General features: G+C 38.9%; 1 protein-coding gene across 12 annotated transcripts in view; it reads right to left on the reverse strand.

Moving 5' to 3' along the window:
* The window catches only part of pcbp3 (poly(rC) binding protein 3), a 69,536-nt gene that overhangs the window by 45,960 nt on the left and 17,070 nt on the right, over positions 1-6,506 (reverse strand). For 11 of the 12 annotated variants that reach the window (XM_016539237.1, XM_016539236.1, XM_016539241.1 and 8 more), the window contains exons 2-5: positions 3,128-3,180; positions 2,319-2,402; positions 2,127-2,237; positions 1,630-1,770 (exon numbers count right to left, since the gene is read on the reverse strand). The gene's annotated coding sequence lies outside the window, so the exon portion shown is untranslated. The remainder of the gene's footprint in view (positions 1-1,629; positions 1,771-2,126; positions 2,238-2,318; positions 2,403-3,127; positions 3,181-6,506) is intronic. The other variant, XM_016539228.1, reaches the window with a different exon arrangement.

A 6,506-nucleotide genomic window follows, 5' to 3' on the forward strand; every position in this document is an offset into this window, starting at 1 on the left:
ATCTCCTCAGAGTAAGAGGGCCGCAGCACTCGCTGAGAGGGGGAAGAACCGCAGCGCGGGCTTCCAGCCTCGAGAACGAGCTCTTGATCTAGGGAACACGGGTGGAGATAGGACGAGCCGTCTCCAACCCGTCCACCAGATCATATGCGATTCCCACGAACTCAGTCGCCGCCGTGCCTCAGCAGCAGCGGGACTGCAATCGCAAGATCACAGGCACGGACACACTCCTCGGAGCGTGCCCGACGAAAGCGGAGTGCTTAACAGCGGGCTTATTTTTCGAGAGAGAGAGAGAGCCGACAGCCGACTCCCCATTGATGCTGTTCATTATAATATCAGGCATAATATGCTTGTGTAACTGATGTTTGTGCAACTGGCGAGCTCATCACAACATAAAGTGAAATGTTTCTTTTGTTTCCTCAACTGAAATTTCTGAAATCACAAAATTAATTAAGGCAATTAATATACCCACATTGACAGTCTCCCAGTTTTTAGTTAATAATCTATTTAAATTTAATATATACTTGAAGCCCACCTACATAGTATAATATTAACAGAACTAGATTACACTATGTAGGAGGGCTTCAAATCAAAAAGGCTGAGAACCTATGCATTATGGAAATTAAATTTTGGTGAGAAACTGTGTTTAATTTAATAATTAATAGTTCAATTTAATGTCACAATCAAAAAAAAAAAATCTTTGATTTTGGGGTGAAAAGTGATCTACACCTTATCTCTGTGTACGTACAGTAGCTGTGTTATTATGAAAGGACATATGAAGAGATTTTTTCACATGACGTGTCAGTGCTGGTTAAAATGGCTCTGTTTGAGTGCCTGCCTACCATCCAATCCAAAGCATTTCTCAGCATCTAAGCGAAGCCTGTCAGGGTGAGCTCACGATTGCGTCGTGACAAAGCGCCGGCATCCCCTTTCACCACCAACATGAGCCAACGTGTGACACAAGCTCTCGCCGGTTCACGAGAGTTATTTTTAATGCACTATTCCGCAGTTCCTTCGCTGATGGCCCTTGAGCAAAAGCTGCCAATGTGGCAAAACTACTTGCAATGACAAAGGACAAGAACTCCCTTGAGAGTTCCCTCTGAGGTGTCTGAGACAGGAAATAACCGTGACGCAACATCATGGCGACAGATGCAAACACGCACACATCCGCCATTAATATTCATTACGATAGTTAGCCTAGTTTCTACAGCATTCGCTCCATCAGAATCAACCAGGCCTTGAACTGCAAGCACAGTCAGCAAGAAAGTCTCACGTCACACCACCTAAATATATCACAGTCATATTTTCCCATACTACTGCAAATTACTCTCTCCTTCAGAAACATGCTCATAGCATTCAATGGTGGGGGGCGGGGAAATCAATACATACGCACTTTGCATTCAGCACAGAAATAAACCCAAGCGCTTCGAGGCCTACAACAGTCAGCGAAAGCTCCCAGCCGAATGGATGCTGATTCATCAATAGATTGCCAACGCAAAAGGTCATCCCATTTCCCATAATGGCATTTCCTGCTCAAAAACAGACGGCGGGCCTAAGAGGAACCTGCAAGAACCAGTTCAGCAAGATCATAAGGATTAGAAGGATTCTAAAGAAAAAGGGCACTGTACTCACCAGAGTTGCAGAAAGTTGTGGATCTCAGGACATAAATGGAGAGATTGGCCAGACGAAGAGGGAAAGAGAGCGCAGCTGTGTCGCTGTGCGGATCAGTTCATCAGCCTTTAGACTTCTTTCCAGGTTGATAACCGGCCCATTCTGCAGGCAGAAGGGCAAATCACAACAACACACTGTGTCGTCATGTCAGTTTAAGGCACGTTTGTCAGTCATGCGAGGCTGCCATACATTACACCTTCTCCGCATCAGGGTCTCCGTGTAGCGAAAGGGTGTTTGCCTTAAGAGCACGGGTGAAATCACACAAGCCATATGTGCGCTGATTTACTTATCTCACGGTTAACTGAATCCTTCATCAAGAACATCTCGTAAAAAAAAAAAAAAAAGAGGCCAAAAGCTTCGGCTTCTAGTTAAGTGTCTGACATTTCTGTGAATACACCATGTGTGGGAGGTTTTAACCAAAAAAAGGTGTTTTGAAATTCATAAAATGTGTCACTGACCAGAGAGGGATCCCAGAAGTCTCTTGGGTTTTCTCTTCCAGGTCATGTGACCACGTGCTGCCACACTTCCAGAAGACTTGGGAGAGTTCCGTCTGTCCAGTGTACCTCACCCTTTTAAAGAGATGTAGAGGTATGAGAAAACATTCAAAAATGTTCAGATTTCATTACAATTTAATGAAATTGATGCATTACCTGAGCAACTCCTTACTGTTTCTCTGTACAGGAGGTTTACTTTTAAATTTGTATTTAAAGGTTCTGCTCTTTCAGACCAAGATTCTGAAAAAAAGACAAAATTGCATATTATTTTAAGTCTTAACTAAATGTTGGAATTCAGTTCCATTCAATGGTTTCTTTAAAATACAAATTTGTCATTTTTGCTATGTAGTAAATGTTAATATTTCCATCACATTTGTCTTTGTTATATTTATGGTAAAATATTATTTAAAAATATAATAAATATATAATACATTTTTTGTAAAGACAGAAATCATATTATCATCTCACAACATCACAGTTATGAATTGTATATTGGTTTGAGCAGATATGTTTGTTATTTTTGTCATGTCCATTATTCAGGCAATTTATTTGGAAATATTTCAGGTGTATTTCAGACTTTATTTTCTACTAGAAATATTTTAAACCAAACATGCAGGAATTGGTAATTATACATAAAACATATTATACTGTAATTATATATAAAAAATATTATGTATAAAATTTAATACAAACAAAAAAGTTTTTTATTATTATAATAATGATTAAATGAATGTATAATACTATATATGCTTTATATTATTATTTTAGTATTATCTGAGTTTAGACAATGCCCATAAATTAGAAATTAACCCATAAATTAGAGTAGCTCAAAAGGTAATAGACAACAGGAATGATCTGTATTGTTCCAGATTCTCATCCCAAACATACAACATTGCATAAAATGAGCTTGCAGAAAAGTTGAGATTTCTCTAATATATTTTTTTGAAACAGGGACCATCTCTTACGTCTGTGACTGCACTGCCAAATCCAGTCTTCAGCTCCCAGTAACCAGAAATTCCTTCAAAAAGACAAGGGGACATTTATCAGCATAAGTAAATGAACGTCTGTCTGTGTGAAAAGTACTCCCTCTAATGGTCATGTTTTGCATTGTTTGACAAGACTATGATGAATGTGTTCTCTGGCTCTGTGTGACATAGTAGTGTTTATCAAATACATGACATCTATTATAAAACTGAAAGTTCAGACTTAATTTTGATCGGATGAGCTGCCTTCAAAGCTGCTGTAAAATGCCAATAAACACACGTTCTTTATTAATTCAGCAAATTGCTACATTAATCATAGTTTCTACTAGGATCAAACAATAATATAACTAGTGAGATATATATTCGGCATGACAAGCCACGCTAGAGAAGATGAGCCATTAAAAACAACATCTCAAAAAAAAAACTGAACCTTGACCCAACTCAGTGTACTAAAACACTTAGGAAAGACTCCCATCTACTGGCAAACTCAACTACTGACACCTACTGTCAATCATTTTCCAGTTTGATGACCATTCTGGAAAAAAAGAAGACACGAGGACGTCTCCACATGTAATGGTATTGGCAGAAGAAAAACCTGTTAAATATTTGCCCAATCTGGATTCAGCTGCTCTGAAAACCAATTTAGCCAATTTATTTAGGGGCTTCAAGCGGATGCAGATAAAACACTTCGGTCCTCGGCCTGTGAGCGATTGTGCAAACCAGAAGTTAATCAGTTCCTCTAAAGGCGCTTACAATCTGATCTCCTGTTTGACATGGAGCCACTTCAGAGGGTCCCCGAGATGAAATTCTATAATGATGTAGACTGAAATTCAGCACAAGGGCTCGACACACAAATCACACTGTATTAATGTTTAATGATCTCTAAAAGCTTATATTCCTTTTTCGCTTTCTCAGGGTCCCACGTCCTGGCATTTACAGATTATCACCTGACCTCTACTCAAGGACTGTCCCAGTGCGATGGCGAACACACATCAGTGAGATTAAAGATCTCTGTTGTGATGGCGGTTACAGTGCTCAAAAGATCCATAAAACACATAAGTTATCTGCTTACGACACACAGCCCAGAGAGCCAACCATACTCACGCTAGGCACGTGCACCTCACCATCATCCAAGAGTATTTAACAAAGCCTTTGGACACTTTTATTAAATATTACGCTCAGTGAGTGAAGCATGAACGATATCAAAAGAAACGCATATGGCGTACGTGTGTTTACAGTTGCTTTTCCTACCGGCGATATTTCCTATGAACTGTCTTTATAATATATTTACAATTTCTCCAATACTGTAGCAGTCACTCAAATCTTTTTTTCTACCATAAATGAAATATTAATAAGATCTAAACTATTTATATTGTGAGCATTAATAATGAATCGCAGCGCTTTCAACATTGTGCTTCAAAACGTAATATCAAGCTTGAGAGGAAAGCAGATATTTTTCCATTTTCATTTAGCCGGGGTGTTATAAATTAAGAGGGTCCGTGCTTTGCTAAATATTGTAAAAGCACCTAATGCATTAATCAAATGAGTAAATCTTTGTGGGTGCTCGGAAGCCAATAAAGCCAGAGCAGCACAAAACAGCGCTATTGAAATGTGTTTAAGCATTTCATTACTTTCATTTACTAATAAATAAATAAATCAACTTGGAGACACTTCAGTGGCTGTAAAATTTTTGAATCGAATTACATTTTCATGGAGACGTTAAAAGGGGAAAGATCTCCACAGGGCTTTTAGAGAAAGTGCAGACTCTTAACTCCGTCATGGAAAAAGTCAGCTCACTTCTGCCGGTGTGCAATTTCATTAACGCTTACATGCAGGCAGTCATTGATTTGCAAAGGAATCTCTCTGAAATGCAGGTCTAATCAATCAAACATCTCTTTTTTTATGGGTGGGCCCAAGGAGGTTTATAATACCTGGAGAAAGCTATCTGTTAAGCTTTCCCATTCATCTCAATGACAGATGTTTGGCTGGTGAAAGACCCCCCGGAAGTATCCAACAATTGGCCATCAATGGAAAAATATACAGCATCTACCTATATAATAACTTTTTTAGTTATGTGTGATTACATGGTTAGTTGGGTATTATTATTTGCATTGTTTTTCACCACCAGTTGAGAAGGACTAGACTAGAATTTGTTTTTAAAATTTTTATATTTTGTACAATTCAACTTACAAATATTATTAATTTTAAAATTTAACATTATTATTTTTAATTATATAAATTATATGATGATATTATTATAACAAAATTACATAATTCATCATTTTTATATAAACATTCTTTTCTTTTATAAAATGTATATTATTCTTATATTTCTCTGCTGTCTGTGACACAATCAAAACAGACCTGTGACCCATTTTTGGTTCTCGACCCCCTAACGGAGAAATACTGCTGTATAAGACCTTAGCAGACCCCACTCATCATAGCTTGTCCCCCCAGCAGATTTAAACAAAAATAAAAAAGGAAGAGATCATAAAAGCCACACAGACAGAGGCCCGAAAAATAGAAGAAATACAGTAAATAAGATGTCATTTTGATATATTACTGAATACATTTCAAACAAAGTATTTAGCTGACACAAAGCAGCTTCTGAGTTCAACAATCCCGTTTTTGTGATACCGGGACTATACATCAAGTTAGGGCTAAACGATATATCGTTTCAGCGTCGATATCGCGATGTGCGCATCCGCGATAATCACATCGCAGGATGTGCGATATTTAGTACACTGATCGTTATATTTATACTGATTGTTTTCTTTGCTCACACGCAGACATCGCGTCTACACCGGAGGCGACAGCTGTACAGAGATACCCATTTTAAATACATTTAGTAGCAGAGCTACTGCACGCGATTTTCAGTGCTGGAAATCCGTTTATCCTTTGTTGAAACTTCCGCGTCGTCGTGGAGAGCGCAGGTAACTGTTGCTTTGCAATGGCAAACGCCACGAAAGCGCAAGCTCCCGAACGCTTTGGAAATAAGGAGAATGCGGGGCGGCTGACGTTTTCCACGCGTTTTTAGGCGCAACATGTGAACGGCCCCAAAGTCTGTCTACACTGGACGCGACAAAGCGACCGTTGCCAATCATTTGAACTTTGTGTCAGTATGTCATAAATAGAACGCGGCTTAAGTTTACTGTCGGGGAATAGGTTGTTTGCACATGACGTCACTGATGACGCGCGAAATGCAGCTGGAGGGCAGGAAGTGATTTTTCTCTCCATAGGAGTCACTAGCAGAAACTCCAAATGCCAGTGTTTTGCGTTGTTTATGGATGCTTAAATTGGCCAAACCGAGAAACCACAAAGAGCTTTTATCGTGTACGAAAATGTGTTGTTCATAAGGGGG

This window comes from Sinocyclocheilus rhinocerous, unplaced genomic scaffold (genome assembly GCF_001515625.1).
Source record: "Sinocyclocheilus rhinocerous isolate Xijiao unplaced genomic scaffold, SAMN03320098_v1.1 scaffold1569, whole genome shotgun sequence".
Classification (NCBI taxonomy): domain Eukaryota; kingdom Metazoa; phylum Chordata; class Actinopteri; order Cypriniformes; family Cyprinidae; genus Sinocyclocheilus; species Sinocyclocheilus rhinocerous.